This window comes from Pristiophorus japonicus, chromosome 5 (assembly GCF_044704955.1).
Source record: "Pristiophorus japonicus isolate sPriJap1 chromosome 5, sPriJap1.hap1, whole genome shotgun sequence".
Classification (NCBI taxonomy): Eukaryota; Metazoa; Chordata; class Chondrichthyes; family Pristiophoridae; genus Pristiophorus; species Pristiophorus japonicus.
The window spans coordinates 161706949-161727468 of NC_091981.1; the positions used below are offsets into that span (position 1 = coordinate 161706949).

At 46.9% G+C, this 20520-nt stretch overlaps 1 protein-coding gene across 6 annotated transcripts in view; it reads left to right on the forward strand.

Annotated features, from left to right (window-relative positions):
• LOC139264489 (cytoplasmic dynein 1 intermediate chain 1) overlaps nucleotides 1-20520 on the forward strand; it is a 532713-nt gene that overhangs the window by 149525 nt on the left and 362668 nt on the right. The window lies entirely within an intron of this gene.

Sequence of the window (20520 nt, forward strand, 5' to 3'; positions counted from 1 at the left end):
GCATCATTTTTGGCAGTTTAATGATTGAACTTCATGTAATTGTGCTTTTAGCCATTAATCCCAGAAAAGAAGAATATTATAAGGTTTAGGAAATTATGATGCTAATTTACCCATTGTTTGCTTCAGTTACACATGGAAAGACATGGGTTGAATACAACTTATTCATTTTCAACGGGTCCTAGAACAATTATGTCATATTTACGGATAAAAACACTGTAGATGCTGGAAATTTGAAACAAAAATAGAAAATGTTTGAATAACACAGCAGATCTGTCATCTGTAAAAAGTGTAACCCTTCAAGAGAACAGAAAAAAGATATAAACATTTTAGTAGAGTTTGTGGGGCGGGGGAAAGGAGATGGAAGGAGAGAAACTACAGACATTCCGATCGAAGGAATGGTTGAATTGTGTACAAGCTGCTACATGGAAAAGCAGGAAACAATTAGATCAGAGAATGATACAGCACAGAAGGAGGCTATTCAGCCCATTGTGCCTGTGCCAGCTCTTTGAAAGAGCTATCCATTAATCCCACTCCCCTGCTCTTTCCCCCTAGCCCTGTATATTTTTTCCCTTCAAGTCTCAGAATAAGGGCCGACCATTTAAAACTGAGATGAGGAGGAATTTCTTCTCTGAGGGTTGTAAATCGATGGAATTCTCAGTCCCAAAGAGCTGTGGAGGCTGGGTCATTGAATATATTTAATGCAAAGATAGATTTTTTAAAGATACGGTGATAAAGGGTTATGGGGAGTGGGTAGGAAAGTGGAGCTGAGTCCATGATCAGATCAGCCATGATCTTATTAAATGGTGGAGCAGGCTCAAGGGGCCAAATGGCCTAATCCTGCTCCTATTTCTTATGTTCTTGTATCACATCCCCATGTGATTTTTAATTTTCAGCCGACAGAAGAAAACACGCTATCAGACTGAGACTCGGGTTCTCGATTGCTGTCGGGAATAGTAATGTAGTAGTTAAGTTACGGGACTAGTAATCCAGAGGCCTGGACTAATGATCCAGTGTCGTGAGTAAAAATCTGGAATAAAAAGCTAGTGTTAATAATGGTGACCATGAAACTATCGGATTGTCGTAAAAAAAACCTCCGGTTCACTAATGTCCTTGAGGGAAGCAAATCTGCCATCCTTATCAAATCTGGCCTATAAGTGACTCTAGTCCCACAACAATGTGGTTGATTCTTAACTGCCATCTGAAATGGCCTAGCAAGCCACTCAGTTGTAAAAAAAAAACACTGCAAGAAATAAGAATAATTAAACTGTACGGACCACCCGGCATCGACCCTCGGCACTGGTTTTGGACACGACAACAGTACACCCAGCCCAGTCGGTCCTGCAAAGTCCTCCTCACCAACATCTGGGGACTTGTGCCAAAATTGGGTGAGCTGTACCACAGACTAGTCGAGCAACAGCCTAACATAGTCATACTCACAGAATCATACCTTTCAGCCAATGTCTCAAACTCCTCCATCACCATACCTGGGTATGTTCTGTCCCACCGGCAGGAGAGACCCATCAGAGGTGGCGGCACAGTGAAATACAGTCGGGAGGGAGTCGCCCTGGGAGCTGTCAACATTGACTCCGGACCCCATGATGTCTCATGGCTTCAGGTCAGGCATGGGCAAGGAAACCTGCTGCTAATTACCACCTACCGCCCTCCCTCAGCTGATGAATCAGCAATCCTCCATGCTGAACACCACTTGGAAGAAGCACTGAGAGTCGCAAGGGCACAGAATGTACTCTGGGTGGGGCACTTCAATGTCCATCGCCAACAGTGGATCGATAGCACCACTACTGACTCAGCTGGCTGAGTCCTGAAGGACATAGCTGCCAGACTGGGCCTGCGACAGGTGGTGAGAGAATCAACACGAGGGGAAAAACCCCTTGACCTTGTCCTCACCAATCTACCTGTCGCAGAGGCATCTGTCCATGACCGCATTGGTAGCAGTGACCACCGCACAGTCGTTGTGGAGACGAAGTCCTGTCTTTACACTGAGGACACCCTCCATCGTGTTGTGTGGCACTCTTCTCTTCGGCAGTCCCTCGGAGTCGAAGATGACTGAAGAGTCCAATGAGGGACCTACAGTCTCTTCCACAGGTGGGGCAGATGGTGGTTGGAGGAATGGGAGGTTGGGGTGCCTGGGTTGCTGCGTACTCCTTCCGCCGTCGACGCTTGCTCTCGGCGAAGAGACTCGAGGTGTTCAGTGCCTTCCCGGATGCTTCTCCTCCACTTTGGGCGATCTTGGGCCAGTGATTCCCAGGTGTCGATGGGAGTGTTGCACTTTTTCAAGGAGGCTTTGAGGGTGTCCTTGAAGCGTTTCCTCTGCCCACCTGGAGCTCGCTTGCTGTGTCGGAGCTCCGAGTAGAGTGCTTGTTTTGGGAGTCTCGTGTCAGGCATGCGGATGATGTGGCCCATCCAGTGGAGCTGATCGAGTGTGGTCAATGCTTCGATGCTGGGGATGTTGGCCTGAGCGAGAACACTGACGTTGGTGCGCCTATCTGACCAATGGATTTGCAGGATACTACGGAGGCGACGTTGGTGGCACTTCTCCAGAGTTTTGAGGCATTACCACCGTGCTAAAAGGGATAGATTAAGAACAGATCTAGCAGCTCAAAACTGGGCATCCACGAGGTGCCGTCGGTCATCATCATTGTATTCCACCACAATATGTAACCTCATGGCCCGGCATATCCCTCATTCTACCATTACCATCAAGCCAGGGGAGCAACCCTGGTTTAATGAGGAGTGTAGAAGAGCATGCCAGGAGCAGCGCCAGGCATACCTAAAAATGAGGTGCCAAAATGGGGAAGCTGCAACAGAGGACTACATGCATGCTAAAAAGCAGAAGCAGCATGCTATAGACTGGGCTAAGCGATCCCACAATCAACGGGTCAGATCGAAGCTCTGCAGTCCTGCCACATCCAGTCGTAAATAACTAATGGGAGGAGGTGGAAGCTCCATGAATATCCCCATCCTCAATGATGACGGAGCCCAGCAAGTGAGTACAAAAGGCAAAGTTTGCAACCGTCTTCGGCCAGAAGTGCCGAGTGGATGATCCATATCGGCCTTCTCCTGAGGTCCTCACCATCACAGAAGCCAGTCTTCAGCCAATTCAAGGTACGGCTGAGCATACTGGATACAGCAAAGGCAATGGGCCCCCGACAACATCCTGGCTGTTGTGCTGAAGACGTGCTCCAAAACTAGCAGCGCACCTCGAGACAAGCTGTTTCAGTACAGCTACAGCACTGGCATCTATCCGACAATGTGAAAAACTGCCCAGGTATGCCTTGTCCACAAAAGACAGGACAAATCCAATCCGGCCAATTACTGCCACATCAGTCGACTCTCACTCATCAGCAAAGTGATGGGAGGTGTCGTCGACTCTGCTATCATGCGGCACTTGCTCACCAATAACCTGCTCACTGATGCCCAGCTTGGATTCTGCCAGGATCACTCGGCTCCAGACCTTCAAACATGGAAAAAAGAGCTGAATTCCAGAGGTGAGCGGAGTGTGACTGCCCTAACAGCAAGGCAGCATTTAACTGAGTGTGGCATCAGGAAGCCCTAGTAAAACTGAAGTCAATGGGAATCAGTGGGAAAACACCCCATTGGCTGGAGTCCTACCTAGCACAAAGGGAGATGTTGTGGTAGTTGGAGGTTAATCATCACAGCCCCAGGACATTGCTGCAGGAGTTCCTCAGGGCAGTGCCTTAGGCCCAACCATCTTTATCTTCAGCTGCTTCATCAATGACCTTCTTTCCATCATAAGGGCAGGAGTGAGGATGTTTGCTGATGATTGCACAGTGTTCAGTGCCATTCGCAACTCCTCAGATAATGAAGCAGTCCATGCCCGCATGCAGCATGACCTGGATGACATTCAGTCTTGTGCTGATAAGTGGCAAGTAAAATTCATGCCACACAAGTGCCAGGCAATGACTATCTCCAACCGCCGCCCCTTGACATTCAATGGCATTACCATCGCCAAATCCCCCACCATTGACCAGAAACTTAACTGGACCAGCCACATAAATATTGTGGCTACAGGAGCAGATTAGAGACTGGGTATTCTGTGGCGAATGTCTCACCTCCTGACTCCCCAAAGCCTTTCCACCATCTACAAGGCACATGTCAGGAGTGTGGAATACTCTCCACTTGCCTGGATAAGTGCAGCTCCAACAACACTGAAGAACCTTGACACCATCCAGGACAAAGCAGTCCGCTTGATTGGCACCCCATCCATCACCTTAAATATTCACTCCCTCCACCATCGGCTCACCGTGGCTGCATTCAAGTCAAAATCATTAATGTATACCACAAAAGCAAGGGACCTCGGATTGAGCCCTGCGGAACCCGACTGGAAACAGCGTGTCATTCACATTATTACCCTTTGTTTCCTGCCTCTGACCGAATTTTGGATCCAACTTGACACTTTGCTTTGGATCCCATGGACTTGTACTTTTTTAACAGCTTGCTATGTGGGACCTTGTCAAAAACCTTGCTAAAATCCATGTCAACAACATCAAATGCACTGCCCTCATCGACACTTCTCGTTACCTCCTCAAAAAATTCAATCAAGTTAGTCAGACACAACCTTCCCTTAACAAATCCATGTCGATTGTCCTTGATTAATCTGTGCCTTTCTAACTGAAGGTTTATACTGACCCTCAGGACTGATTCCAATAATTTGCTCACCGCCGAAGTTAAACTAACTGGCCAGTAATTACGCAGTTTATCACTTTCTCCCTTTTTAAATAATGGTACAATGTTAGCAGTTCTCCAATCCTCTGACACCACTCCTATAGCCAGGGAGGATTGGAAAATGATGATCAGAGCCTCAGCAATTTCCTCCCTTGCTTTTAATAGCCTCGGATACACTTCATCCGGTCCTGGTGATTTATTTACTTTCAAAGATGCTAAACCCCTTAATTCTTTCTCTCTCACTGTTTATCCCATCCAATATTTTACACTCTTTCTGCTTAACTTCAAACTTGACATCGCCCCCCTCTTTTGTGAAGACAGTTGCAAAGTATTCATTATGTACCTTATCCATGTCCTCTGCCTCCACACACAGGTTACCATTTTGGTCCCTAATAGGCCCTCCTCTTTCCTTTATTAATCTCTTGCTCTTTATGTAATTACAAAATATCTTTGGATTTTCTTTGCTTATACTTGCCAGTATTTTTTCATGCCCTCTCTTTGCTTTCCTAATTTCCTTTTTAATTTCACCCCTACATTTTCTATACTTTTCTAAGCTTTCTGCAGTATTGAGCTCTTGATGTCTGATATAAGCTTTCCTTTTTTGCCTTATCTTACCCTGTATGCACTTTGTCATCCAGGGGGCTGAAAATTTGGCAGTTCTACCCTTTTTCTTTGTGGGATCATGTTTACCCTGTCTCCCTTGTGTTGTGTATCTGTAAAGCATGCACTCCCATGTTCCGCCACCAGGGAGCTCATCCCCTGAAGTCCCAAGGGATCCCAGCATCCCTTGGTAGCACTGTATATAAGCCGGCCCCTAAGGCCTGGAGTGTCTTATTAAAGACTGAGGTCACTGTTACTTTAATCTCCCTGTGTGCAGCCTCATCTGTGTTAGGAACACAATAGCTGGCAACGAGAATACGAATCCAACGCAAATGTACAGCAAACTGGGCATCCTGGAGAAGTTCTCGGAGGGTGAAGACTGAGAAGCCGATGTCGAACGGCTAGACCAGTACTTTGTAGCCAACGAGCTGGACGGAGAAGGAAGCGCTGCAAAAAGGAGAGCGGTCCTCCTCACAGTCTGCGGGGCACCGACCTACAGCCTCATGAAGAATCTTCTGGTTCTGGTGAAACACACAGGTAAGTCGTATGAGGAGCTGTGTACACTGGTTCGGGAGCATCTTGACCCGAGGGAGAGCGTGCTGATGGCGAGGTATCGGTTCTATACGTGCCAGCGATCTGAAGGTCAGGAAGTGGCGAGCTTCGTCGGCGAGCTAAGGCGACTTGCAGGACAATGTGAGTTTGATGGCTACCTGCAGCAAATGCTCAGAGACTTTTTTTGTACTGGGCATTGGCCATGAGACCATCCTACGAAAACTCTTGACCGACCCTCAGTAAGGCCATTGCGATAGCACAGGCTTTTATGTCCACCAGTGATAACACCAAACAAATCCCTCAGCACACAAGTGCTAGCAATGTTCATAAATTAACTGGTACTGTGTTTGCGAGCAGAAATGTACAGGGCAGAAACCACGAGTTTGCAACTGCCAGCAGGCCTCAGGTGACCCAGATGACTGAATCCGCAACAAAGGATGAATGCAAGGCAATTCACACCTTGTTGGCGTTGTGGAGGCTTCCATTCAGCCTATTCATGCCACTTCAAAGGGTATGTTTGCAAGAGCTGTGGAACAATGGGGCACCTCCAACGAGCTTGCAGACGAGCTGCAAGCTCTGCAAAACCTGCTAACCACCACGTGGCAGAGGAATATCGGTCCATGGTGGATCAAAGCAATTTCGAGCCTGAGAGAGAGGAGGCAGATGCTGAAGTACACGGGATGCACACATTTTCGACGAAATGTCCACCTATAATGCTAAACGTAAAATTGAATGGCTTACCTGTACACTGGCGCTAGCCAATCCATGATGCGTAAAAAGATGTTTGAGAGACAAGGCATTCAGACCAGCCCTGAGCCCCATCCACACGAAACTGAAAACGTACACCAAAGACCTTATCACTGTCCTGGGCAGCACCATGGTCAAGGTCACCTACGAGGGCACGGTGCACGAACTGCCACTCTGCATTGTCCCGGGCGATGGCCCCACACTGCTTGGAAGGAGCTGGCTGGGCAAAATCCGCTGGAACTGGGATGACATCCGAGCGCTATCACATGTCGATGAGGCCTCATGTACCCAGGTTCTTAACAGATTTCTTTCCCTTTTTGAGCCAGGCATTGGAAACTTTTCCGGGGCGAAGGTGCGGATCCACTTGGTCCCAGAGGCACGCCCCATTCACCACAAGGCGCGAGCGGCACCTCACATGATGAGGGAGAGAGTGGAAATCGAGCTGGACAGGCTGCAATGCGAGGGCATCATCTCCCCAGTGGAATTCAGCAAGTGGGCCAGTCCGATTGTTCCAGTACTCAAAAGTGATGGCACGGTCAGGATTTGCGGCAATTATAAAGTAACTATTAATCGTTTCTCGCTACAGGACCAATACCCGCTACCTAAGGCAGACGACCTATTTACGACGCTGGCAGGAGGCAAGACGTTCACCAAGCTCGACCTGACTTCGGCCGACATGACGCAGGAGCTGGAGGAGTCTTCGAAGGGCCTCACCTGCATAAAGAGGCACAAGGGACTGTTCATCTACAACAGATGCCCGTTTGGAATTCGGTCGGCTGCAGCGATCTTCCAGAGAAACATGGAGAGCCGACACAAGTTGGTTCCACACACGGTGGTCTTTTAGGACGACATATTGGTCATGGGTCGGGACACCGCCGAGCACTGACAAAACCTGGAGGAGGTCGTCCAGCGACTGGATTGCATAAGGCTGCGGCTGAAGAGGTCGAAATGCGTCTTCATGGCAACAGAAGTGGAGTTTTTGTGGAGAAAGATCGCAGCGGACGGCATTCGGCTCACAGATGCCAAGACAGAGGCTATCAAGAACGCACCCAGGCCACAGAACGTAATAGAGCTGCGGTCGTTCCTGGGACTCCTCAACTATTTTGATAACTTGCTACCGGGGTTAAGCACCCTTTTAGAGCCCCTACATGTGTTGCGCAAAGGTGAGAACTGGATATGGGGAAAAAAAACAAGTAATTGCTTTTGAGAAAGCCAGATACATTTTATGCTCCAATAAGCTGCTTGTGTTGTATAACCCATGTAAAAGACTTGTGCTAGCATGTGACACGTCGTTGTACGGAGTCGGGTGCGTATTACAACAAGCTAACATTGCGGGGAAGTTGCAACCTGTCGCCTATGCTTCCAGGAGCTTGTCCAAGGCCGAGAGGGCCAACAGCATGATTGCGAAAGAGGCATTAGCGTATGTGTTTGGGGTAAAGAAAATGCATCAGTACTTGTTTGGCCTCAAATTTGAGCTGGAAACCGATCACAAGCCCCTCACATCCCTGTTCGCTGAAAACAAGGGGATAAATACTAATGCCTCAGCCCGCATACAAAGGTGGGCACTCGCGCTATCAGCGTATAACTATACCACCCGCCACAGGCCAGGCACCGAGAACTGTGCAGATGCTCTCAGTCAGCTACCATTGCCCACCACGGGGGTGGAAATGGCGCAGCCTGCAGACTTGTTGATGATCATGGAAGTGTTTGACAATGGTAAATCACCTGTCACGGCCCGCCAGATTAGGACTTGGACCAGCCAAGATCCTCTGCTGTCCCTAGTAAAAAAACTGTGTACTGCATGGGAGCTGGGCCAGCATCCCCGTTGAAATGCAAGAGCCAATCAAGCTGTTCCAGCGACGAAAGGACGAGCTGTCCATTCAGGCAGACTGCCTGTTATGGGGTAACCACGTAGTGCTACCAAAAAAGGGCAGGGAGACGTTCATCTCAGATCTCCACAGCGCACACCCGGGTATAGTAATGATGAAAGCGATAGCCAGATCCCACGTGTGGTGGCCCGGTATCGACTCTGACTTAGAGTCCTGTGTACGGCAATGCAGCGTATGTGCTCAGTTGAGCAACGCGCCCAGAGAGGCACCACTAAGTTTGTGATCCTGGCCCTCCAGACCATGGTCGAGGATCCATGTCGACTATGCGGGCCCGTTTCTCGGTAAAATGTTCCTGGTGCTGGTGGATGCTTTTTCAAAATGGATTGAATGTGAAATAATGTCGGGAAGCTCCGCCACCGCCATCATTGAAAGCCTGAGGGCCATGTTTGCCACCTACGGCCTGCCTGAAATACTGGTCAGTGACAACGGGCCATGTTTCACCAGTGCCGAATTTAAAGCATTCATGACCCGCACTGAGATCAAACATGTCAACTTGGCCCCGTTTAAACCAGCCTCCAATGGGCAGGCAGAGTGGGCAGTACAAACCATCAAACAGAGCCTTAACAGAGTCACGGAGGGCTCACTCCAAACCCACCTGTCCCGAGTACTGCTTAGCTACCGCACGAGACCCCACTCGCTCACACGGATGCCCTCGGCTGAGCTACTCATGAAAAGGACACTTAAAACCAGACTGTCGCTGGTTCACCCCAACCTGCATGATCAGGTAGAGAGCAGGCGGCAGCAACAAAATGTAAAAGATGGTCGCGCCACTGTGCAACGGGAAATTGATCTGAATGACCCTGTGTATGCTAAACTATGGACATGGTCCCAAGTGGATCGCGGGCACGGTGATAGCTAAAGAAGGGAATAGGGTGTTTGTCGTCAAATTAGACAATGGACAAATTTGCAGAAAGCACCTGGACCAAACGAGGCTGCAGTTCACAGACTGCCCTGAACAACCCACAGCAAACACCACTTTTTCGAGCCCACGGCACACAGCCAAAGGATTAACGACACCATGCCGGACCAGGAAATCGAACCCAGCAAGGCCAGGCTCACCTAGCAGCTCTGCAGGGCCAACAACACGCCAGCCCAGCGAGAGCACAGCCGACACACCAGAACAGACATTTGTACTGAGGCGGTCCACCAGGGAAAGAAAGGCTCCCGACCGCCTCACCTTGTAAATAGTTTTCACTTTGACTTTGGCGGGGGAGTGATGTTGTGTATCTGTAAAGCATGCACTCCCATGTTCTGCCACCAGGGAGCTCATCCCCTGAAGTCCCAAGGGATCCCATCATCCCTTGGGAGCACTGTATATAAGCCAGCCCCTAAGGCCTGTTTCTCACTCTGGAGTGTCTTATTAAAGACTCAGGTCATTGTTACTTTAACCTCCCCGTGTGCAGCCTCATCTGTGTTAGGAACACAATACCTTGTATCTCTTGAATGCCTCTCACTGCTCTGACACTAATTTGCCTTCGTCGCTTTTTTCAGTCCACTTTTGTTTAAATCATTTCTCAAGATACACTGCAGCAACTCGCCAAGGCTTCTTCGGCAGCTCCTCCGAAACCCGCGACCTCTACCACCTGGAAGGACAAGGACAAGGGCAGCAGGCGCATGGGAACACCACCACCTCCAAGTTCTCCTCCAAGTCACACACCATAAAATCCCAATACTTCCTCCCTAAAAGCACTCTTGGGAGTACCTTCACCACACGGACTGCAGCAGTTCAAGAAGCACGACCTTCTCGAGGAAAATTAGGGATGGGCAATAAATGCTGGTCTTGCCAGCGACGCCCTCATCCCATGAACGAATACATTTATTTAATATTAAACAGATAAATGAACAGTCGCAAGAACATATTGGTGCCACAGTGTCTGCAAATTTTTAATTGGCATTAAGTCAGTTAAAATCAGGGTGCTCCTTCTTTGACCTGAAAATGAGTCGAGAATTAATTTCAAGAAAGCAGAACAATTACACTTAGCCTTCAGAGGGCACCAGCCTACATTCTGTTTTTTCGATAGGATTACATAGGATATACAGCACAGAAACAGGCCATTCAGCCCAACCAGTCTATGCCGATATTTATGCTCCTCGAGCCTCCTCCCGTCTTTCCTCATCGAACTCTTATCAGTATAACCCTCCATTCCCTTCTCCCTCATATGCTCATCTAGCCTCCCCTTAAATGCATCTATTTGCTTTTTGCTTCAACCACTCCCTGTGGTAGCGAGATCCACATTCTCACCATTCTCGTTAAAGATGTTCCTTCTGAATTCCCTGTTTGATTTCTTGGCGACTATCTTGTATTCATTGCCTCCTAGTTTTGCTCTTCCCCACAAGTGGAAAAACTCTCTGTATTTACTCTATCAAAATCTTTCATAATTTTAAAAACCTCTATTAGGTCACCCCTCAGCCTTATCTTTTCAAGAGAAAAGAGACCCAGCCTGTTCATACTTTCCTGATGGGTACACCCTCGCATTTCTGTTATCATCCCTGTAAATCTTTTTTGCACCCTCTCCAGTGTCTCGATATCCTTTTTATAATATGGCAACCAGAATTGTATGCAGTACTCCAAGTGTGGTCTATCCAAGGTTCGATGCAAGTTTAACATAAAACTTGGTATATGGTATGATTTTATGGAACAGTACATGTTCTAACTTGATGTGTAATGCCAAGGGGGATTTTCTGGTGTTAAATTGGGGTTGATTTTCCTCTGCTTTATGCATCATGACTGCCTATTTTCAGCGCACAAAGCCCTGTGTCCCAATTACACTGCTGTCGAGGTTTGTTGTGCCTCAGAGGTGTGGATGTAAAAGATCCCATGACACTATTTCAAACAAGGGCAGGGGAATTATCCCCGGTGTCCTGGCCAATATTTATTTCTCAATCAACATAACAAAAACAGATTTTTTTGGTCATTATCACATTGCAACGGACGACAAGCTGATCCTCCTTGGCAATTTAATTGCCAGAGTCGGAAAGGACACAGACCTCTGGGGAGGTGTAATCGGCAGAGAGGAGGTCGGGAAAACCAACTCCAGCGGTACCCTGCTCCTGACAAAACGCCTAGAACATAGCCTTGTCAATACCAACACCTTGTTCTGTCAGAGAGACAAGTACAAGGCATCATGGCAACACCCTCGCTCCAAGCACTGGCATCTGCTCGACTACATCATCGTCCAAGCAAGGGACCGCAAGGACGTGTGCATCACCCGCACCATGACGGGAGCCGATGATGCTGGATGGATCACCGCCTAATCCACTCCGTCATTAACATCAATATAACCCTAAAACAGCAACGGCAACAGAAACAATGCCGCAGGAAAGTGAACGCTGGGGTACTCATCGTCCCTGATAAGACAGCCCGATTCAGCCAGCGCCTTACTGTGAATCTGGCGACCCTCGATGACCCAGAGACGCACAGTGTCCAAAGCGCCTGGTCTGCGCTCAAGGCCTCCATAATCAGCACCTGCAAAGAGACACTCGGCCACTCCACCAGGAAATACCAAGGCTGGTTTGACGAGAATGACCCAGAGATCCAGGAGCTGATAAGCTGCAAGCGCAAGGCATTTCTGAACTTAAAGCAGCAACCCAACTCGAGAGCAAGAAAGCAGCTCTACAGACAGCTGAAGGCCAAGGTCCAACAAAAAACCCGCAACCTAAAGAATAGATGGTGGATGGAGAAAGCACAGGAGATCCAGCAGCTAGCCGACAATCACGACCTGCGAGGAATCTTCAGCACAGTCAAGACCATATATGGCTCAAGCACCCAAGGCCCTACCCCACTGTTGGCCAAGAACGGAGCGGTACTCATCAAGGACAGAGAGGCAGTCAGTGCCCGTTGGAAGGAGCACTTCAAAGATCTCAATCGAGACTCAGCCTTCGACGCGAGTGTCCTCTACTCCATCCCGCAGTGTGCTACCCACCACCATCTCAGCACAACCCCAGCCTGGCACGAGGTAGAAAAGGCCATCCGTCAGCTGGTGAACAACAAGGTATCAGGAGCAGATGGAATTCCTGCCGAAGCACTAAAGTATGGCAGAGAAGCACTATTGGCACAAATGCATGACCTAATTTCTCTTATCTGGAAGGAGGAGAACATGCCAAGAGATCTGACGCTGTAATCATGACCATCTTCAAGAAAGGGGACAATTCCGACTGTGGTATCAACAGAGGAATCTCCCTGCTGTCAGCCACAGGGAAAGTCATCGCAAGAATCCTCCTCAACCATCTTCTCCCTGTGGCTGAAGAGCTCCTCCCAGAGTCGCAATGCGGATTCTGTCCGCTAGGGGATACAACGGACATGATCTTCATCGCGCGACAACTACAAGAGCACTGCAGGGAACAGCACAAACCCTTGTACATGGATTTCTTTGACCCCTCAAAGGCATTTGACACTGTCAACCATGAGGGATTATGGAGCATTCTGCTCTGTTTCGGCTGCCCTCAAAAGTTTGTCACCGTCCTCTGTCTGCTCCATGATGACATGCAAGCTGTGATCCTGGCCAATGGATCCACCACAGACCCAATCCACATCTGGACCAAGGTCAAGCAAGGCTGCGTCATCGCATCAACGTTCTTTTCGATCTTCCTTGCTGCAATGCTTCATCTCGCCCTCAGCAAGCTCCCCGCTGGAGTGGAACTAAAGTATAAAACTAATGGGAACCTGTTCAGCCTGCACCGTCTCCAGGCTAGATCCAAGGTCGTCCCATCCTGTGTCATTGAACTACAGTACGGAGACAACGCTTGCGACTGCGCACACTTGGAAGCCGAACTCCAAGTCGTCGTCAACACCTTCACCGAGGCGCACAAAAGCATAGGCCTTACGCTAAACATCCGTAAGACAAGGGTCCTCCACCAACCTGACCCCGCCACACAGCACTGCCCCCCGATTATCAAAATTCACGGCGAGGCCTTGGACAACGTGGATCATTTTCCATACCTCGAGAGCCTATCGTCAGCAAGGTCAGACATCGATGCCGTGGTCCAACCCCGCCTCCAGTGTACCAGCGCAGCCTTTGGTCGCCTGAGGAAGTGTGTGTTTGAAGAGCAGAACCTCAAATCTGGCACCAAGCTTATGCTCTACCGGGCAGTGGTGATGCCCGCCCTTCTATGTGGCTCAGAGACATGGACTGTATACAGCAACATCTCAAAGCGCTGGAGAAGTACTACCACAAGATCCTGCAAATCCATTTGGAGGATAGGCGCACCAACGTCAATGATCTCACCCAGGCCAATATTACCAGCATCGATGCACAGATCATGCTCTATCAGTTCCGTTGGGCAGGCCACATTGTCCGCATGCCTGACACGAGTCTGCCAAAGCAAGTGCTCTACTCAGAGCATTGTCACGGCAAGCGAGCCCCAGGTGGGCAGAGGAAACGCTTCAACGACACCCTTAAAGCCTCCTTGATAAAGTGCAACATCCCCACCGGCACCTGGGAATCCCTGGCCAAGACCACTCAAAGAGGAAGAGCATCGGGGAGGGCGCTGAGCACCTTGAGTCTCTTCGCCGAGGGCAAGTAGAAACCAAGCGCAGAGAGTGGAAGGAGCATGCGTCAACCCAAGCTCCCCACCCACCCTTTCCTTCAACCACTGTCTGCCCCACCTGTGACAGAGACTGTAGGTCCCGCATTGGACTCTTCAGCCACCAGAGAACTCACGTTTAGAGTGGAAGCAAGTCATCCTTGACTCCGAGAGACTGCCTATGATGATGATATAAGATGGTGTGTGATGGAAGGATCAGTGTGGTACAAACCCTTGCCCCTCGGACCATGCCTCCTGGTTTCCTATATTACCTCCTGCAAGTCCCAAATCTGTAGGGCTCGTTCTTCAAGTGTGGATTGTAGTTGACCACTCCTCTCCAGTTGCAAACAGCTTAAGTAGAAGTACGTATATATGGTGATGGTGTGTGAATGGAATTTGTCTTTCCATGCGTAAAGGTGCACTCGATGAAGATGGCTTATGCAGGTGGTTATCATAGAGTGCATGTCAGCAGGTTGTCTTGGGCACAATGCAACTAGCTACCTTGCCCCTTCTGGTGAGGTCCTTGATTTTCTTCTGGCCCTAAAATCATACCCTCTGCACAGTGTAGCTGGCATTTCATTCTGTTGGCCACCTCCTGCCATACTTTTCTGCCCACATATTAAATTCCATGGTTATAGCTAGAAAATAACACTTCTGCTGCTGAATTTCTTCGTGATATCTTTTCAGCAAAGAAGGTGCCCTGATTCTTCCAGCAATCATGTCAGACATTAGAATTACAATTGGAAGGTTTCCAGTAAACACTGAGAAAGCCAATGATTAATAGAGCCACTGCTGAAATCAAGCAGCCAGCCACGAAAGTTGCACCACAAGAACTTCCAGAATGGGAATACACTCAATGGCAGGACATTACACAGCACTTGAACCTGGAAATAGGGACAAGAGTGCTGGGTAAGGTATATCAGTCCCATTAAGTCCTATGTATAGTGTAATGCCTTCCAATTGTGATTTTAGCATTACACTTTGTCATGCCTTATCAAGGTTAAATGTCCTATTAACCTATTTCTTCTACTCCACCCCTCTCTTCCAGTGGCAAGAAGCACTGTTCTTAACCTGCCCAAGGCCTGTGAAAACCAGTCAACCTCTGTTTACCAGCACACAATCATTAAATTTAGTATAAGCAACTTAAACAACTAAAACTGTTCACGGCTCAGTGCTGGGTAACTGGCTTTGATAGAATTTGATTCCCAAATCAGTGGTAACACCTTGGATACCATGTCATAAAAATAGAATGTGACTTGTTCAGTCATTCTAAATATGTGGTCCTGATAAAGCATTCTATGTTACTTTCCATAGTATTCCCTTTGTTCTAAAACAGTATATCCTCTGCGCTTGACATAATGTACAAAATAAACATTGGGAAAGGTTGGTTTATTATCACATTTCATTACATTTAAGAAAAACGATCTTGGATTTCCAAATATTCTTGCTCTGTTTGAAAGGAAACATAGGGGCTGAATTTGCGGTTGGAGGCTTCCACGAGCGATGCCTCCGACCTTCAAAAAATCTATGAACTTACCTGATGGTCCTGGAGGTTCGGACACTTGCGCTCCTGGGATCACGTGGGCCAGCCCAACCAATCAATCAAAGAAAGGAATCCCCATTCATGCTTATGGGGATTGTGTATGTACGGAATGCCCATTGGTATGAATGGGGATCACAAAAAAAATACATTTAGACATCAATTAAAATGAATTAAAATGGCATTTAATTAAATATTTAAAACAAAAATTAATTCTTTGAAAAATATCCATGTTTTAGCGGGGCTAAAAATAAACTTGCCTTATTGCACAGGGTTTTTAATGCATAAATAATAACATTTTATTTTTCTGTTTTTTTTAAAACACTTATGCTGGTAAAAGCAGGCCTTACGCCTGCTTTTACCAGGCATAAGAATTTTACGGGCATTCGCTGGGCAGAATTTGGTCAAATAGCCCAATTCTTCATTCGCGGAGGCACTTTTCCCAGGAATGTGTGCGATCTGTCAAGAACAGATCGCACGGTCCGGGTTTTAACACATTCGTAAGGGGCGCAAATTACAGCCTATAGTGTACAATAATATTGGTGATCTAGCCTTGTTTGGTGCCCGAGGTTCATTTGTGTGAACAACTATTGAATGATTTGGGAAAGAGAAAAGTGTTTGAAAACCAGGTTGCAGAGGAATAATTTGAGAATATCTTAAGAGGAAAGAAAGACTTGCATTTATATAGCGCCTATCACAACCACTGAACTTGTCAAAGCACTTTACAGCCAATGAAGTACTTTTGAAGTGTAGTCACTGTTGTAATGTGGGAAGCACAGCAACCAATTTGCGCACAGCAAGCTCCCACAAACATCAATGTGATAATGACCAGATAATCTGAGGAGCTTGTATAAAACAAAAGTGAGACAGGCAAGAAGGGGGAATGGGTGACAAATAAGATTAAATTTGCCTCTTGGCTAGTATGAAAATAGTTGACGGTTTTTGATGTCATTGACTGAAAGATAGAATTGCTCTGCACTTTTATTAGTTTTTCCATTTGCTTTGATATTCAGATTCGGCACCTTGTGTCTTACTCTTTGCAGTGGTCAGCAAAAGAGTGGAGTTTGTCAGTGGCGTATAAACATTGTGAAGTTTAGGCAGTAGCTTCCATAAATCGCTGCCACATACTTTGTATATTCAATTTTCTGATGATTTTTAAGAAGAAAAGAGGTTACTTTCACATTGTCTGAGCACTCTGATCTGAGAGACTGACAATCCAGGAGTTAAGTTTTCCACGTGGTTACATAATTAAATTCTTCTATGTGGTTACATAATTACATTTTTCTGTTGCCATTTTGGGTAAAGGAATTTGGGCAGTCAAAATAAGAAAGGAGAGAACCAGAAAAAAGACCATCTTAGTTCATTTGGCCCCAGAGTTCAATTGATTTTGAAGGGCTATCTAACATCATACTGTTACAAAAGCAAAATACCGCGGATATTGGAAATCTGAAATAAAACCACAAAATGCTGGAAACGCTCAGCATCTGTGGAGAAGGATTTGCAGTTCTGATGGAAGGTCATCAACCTGAAATGTTAACTGTTTCTGCACATGTAGAAATCTAGATCAACAAACACTGTCTGGGTTTGCTGTTAATGGATATTCAGATCAGTGATTCAGTATAGAGGGACTGGCTTCAGTGAGAAACAAAACAGACGGAACCTTAACGTGAGATCTGCCGTCATTGAACACGTTGTTTGGAGATCCGAATATGAACAGATGTTAAGAACCGAGTATAAAGGGAATGATGGGCTCACAGTCTCCTATTGGGGCAATAATTCCACAGGGAGAACACATTGATTCATACAGACTGTCAATTCACCTTCCCTCTTCTGAGTTTCATTCCGTGCTCCATTGTTTCCATTATTGGAGTCATGTGACACTTTTGTGACGATTGGTACAGAGACTTGTAAAAGGCAATGCAACACTGCCAAGATACACCACTGTCTTATTTTATTATTCTGTAAGTACTTTACCTAGCTGTTTTCTTGTATTTACTAGAGTCATCTTATAAAATACTAGCTAAAACACAATTTTTTTACTGCTCTTTTCATCAAATATTGTGTACAATTTTCTCTGAATAATGATCTCCTGTAGCTCACATCAATCTGATTTAATATTTAATGGTAAAAGATCTTCCATGGGAAAAAAACAACAACTTAATGCCTTAATATCTATTGTATGGATGTAATAACCATATTCCTTGGAGACACACTTAATCTATGATTAAGTTAATACTTCTTGGCTAACTTGGGTCTGATAGTTCACAAAAGGTTATTGTTTTAGTGAATAATCCAGTTCCAGTAAAGATTACTTTCATTGGCAATGCAGTTGAAGGGCCCTTTGAGGTTTCACTGGAGTAATTTGAACCATTTGGTGTCTGCCTGAAGGGTAGTCAGAAACAACATGACAATGGTACTGAGTGGATGACTCGCAACTCTTGTTAAAAGAATCATGCACGAAGCAAATGATCCTGTGTTGAGTTACAGTTAAGAAATCCAAAGTATTCATAGTCCAGCATCAAATAAAACTGTAGAGATGTTGTATTATGTGTTTATGATAAGACTATATGGGCCCAAATTTCCCCTTGAGTTGCACCGATTTTTTTGGTGTATCTTTTTAGTTGCAAATATGGCCATTTAAATTGCTCCAGTGTAAGTGAGTTAGTTAGGTTTTTTGTTAGGTCAGTTTTTTTTTTCCAAAAGGGGGCGTTCCTTGCCACTTACACCATTTATGCCAATTTGGCCAGAAAAAAGTTATACTAAACTATCTTAGGGCAGCTTTTATCCGCACAGAAAGACCTTTCTTACAGTTAAGGAAACGGTGCAAGTAACGACATTTAAAGCACCACCAAGCAGCAAACAAAGCACAAAAGTAATAAGCAATTAATGAACAAACAAAATAGAAGGAAACCTGCACCTAAAGCAGCAAAATCAATCAGTAAATAACAAATAAATAATAGAACTCCTACCTTAGGGAATGCAGTGGACCGCCGATGAGGGAGCCCATTCGGCCAGGGCTAGGGATGGCGTGCTTCAGTTCCTCCCACACAGCCTGCAGCACACGTTTGCCGAAACGGCCTGCCAGAAGCTACTGCACATGCGCGCAGACTTTAGCGCGCATGTGCAGAGGTCCCGGCACTGTTTTTAGCTCCGGGACCTAGCTCCGCCCCCTATCTATCTTCTGCGCCACGCCAACTCCGCAGACAGGCCAAGAATCGGCCATGATCGGACGGATTTTTTTTGCCGCTGCTTCTGAGGTAAAATGTCGACCGGGGGCTCGGAGGTGCGCTGAAAATACTGGAAGGCCAAATTTGGGCCCATATAACCAATAGAATAATAGATTTTTAGGGAAGTCGATGTTCCTTAGATGGGAAGTGGATCAGAGGAAAGAGATGGGGAGAGGGGCAACGGAACAGAAAACAGGGTGATGGAGACAAGAATGGAGAGGGGGAGCGGAGGCGAGAAGGTAGACTGAGAAAAAGGGGGGATAGCGAAGATCAGAGGGAACGAAATAGAAACATAGAAAATAGGTGCAGGAGTAGGCCATTCGGCCCTTCGAGCCTGCACCACCATTCAATAAGATCATGGCTGATCATTTACCTCATACCCATTTCCTGCTTTCTCTCCATATCCCTTGATCCCTTCAGCTGTAAGGGCCATATCGAACTCCCTCTTGAATATATCCAATGAACTGGCATCAACAACTCTCTGCGGTAGGGAATTCCACAGCTTAACAACTCTCTGAGTGAAGAAGATTCTCCTCATCTCAGTCCTAAACGGCTTACCCCTTATCCTTAGACTATGTCCCCTGGTTCTGGACTTCCCCAGCATCGAAAACATTCTTCCTGCATCTAACCTGTCCAGTCCCGTCAGAATTTTATATGTTTCTATGAGATCCCCCCTCATCCTTCTAAACTCCAGTGAATACAGGCCCAGTCGATCCAGTCTCTCCTCATATGTTAGTCCTGCCATTCTCTGAATCAGTCTGGTGAACCTTCGCTGCACTCCCTCAATAGCAAGATTAGGAGACCAAAACTGAACACAATATTCCAGGTGAGGCCTCACTATAAGGCCCTGTACAACTGCAGTAAGACCTCCCTGCTCCTAAACTCAAATCTCCTAGCTATGAAGACCAACATACCATTTGCCTTCTTCACCGCCTGCTGTACCTGCATCCCAACTTTCAATGACTGATGTACCATGACACCCAGGTCTCGTTGCACTTCTCTTTCTTAATCTGCCACCATTCACATAATATTCTGCCTGCGTGTTTTTGCCACCAAAGTGGATAACCTCACATTTATCCACATTATACTGCATCTGCCACGCGTTTGCCCAATCACCTAACCTGTCCAAGTCACCCTGCAGCCTATTAGCGTCCTCACAGCTCACACCGCCACCCAGCTTAGTATCATCTGCAAACTTGGAGATATTACACTCCATTCCCTCATCCAAATCATTAATGTATATTGTAAAGAGCTGGGGTCCCAGCACTGAGTCCTGCGGCACCCCACTAGTCACTGCCTGCCATTCTGAAAAGAACCTGTTTATCCCAACTCTCTGCTTTCTGTCTGCCAACCAGTTCTCTATCCACGTCAGTACATTACCCCCAATACCATGTGCTTTAATTTTGTACACCAGTCTCTTGTGTGGGACCTTGTCAAAAGCCTTTTGAAAGTCTAAATACACCACATCCACTGGTTCTCCCTTGTCCACTCTACCAGTTATAGCCTCAAAAAATTCAAGAAGATTTTTCAAGCAAGATTTCCCTTTCATACATCCATGCTGACTTGGACCGATCCCATCACTGCTTTCCAAATGTGCTGCTGTTTCATCTTTAATAATTGATTCCAACACTTTGTCAAGGACGCTTTGAGGGTGTCCTTGAAGCGCTTCCCCTGCCCACCTGGGACTCGCTTGCCGTGTCGGAGCTCTGAGTAGAGCATTTGTTTTGGGAGTCTAGTA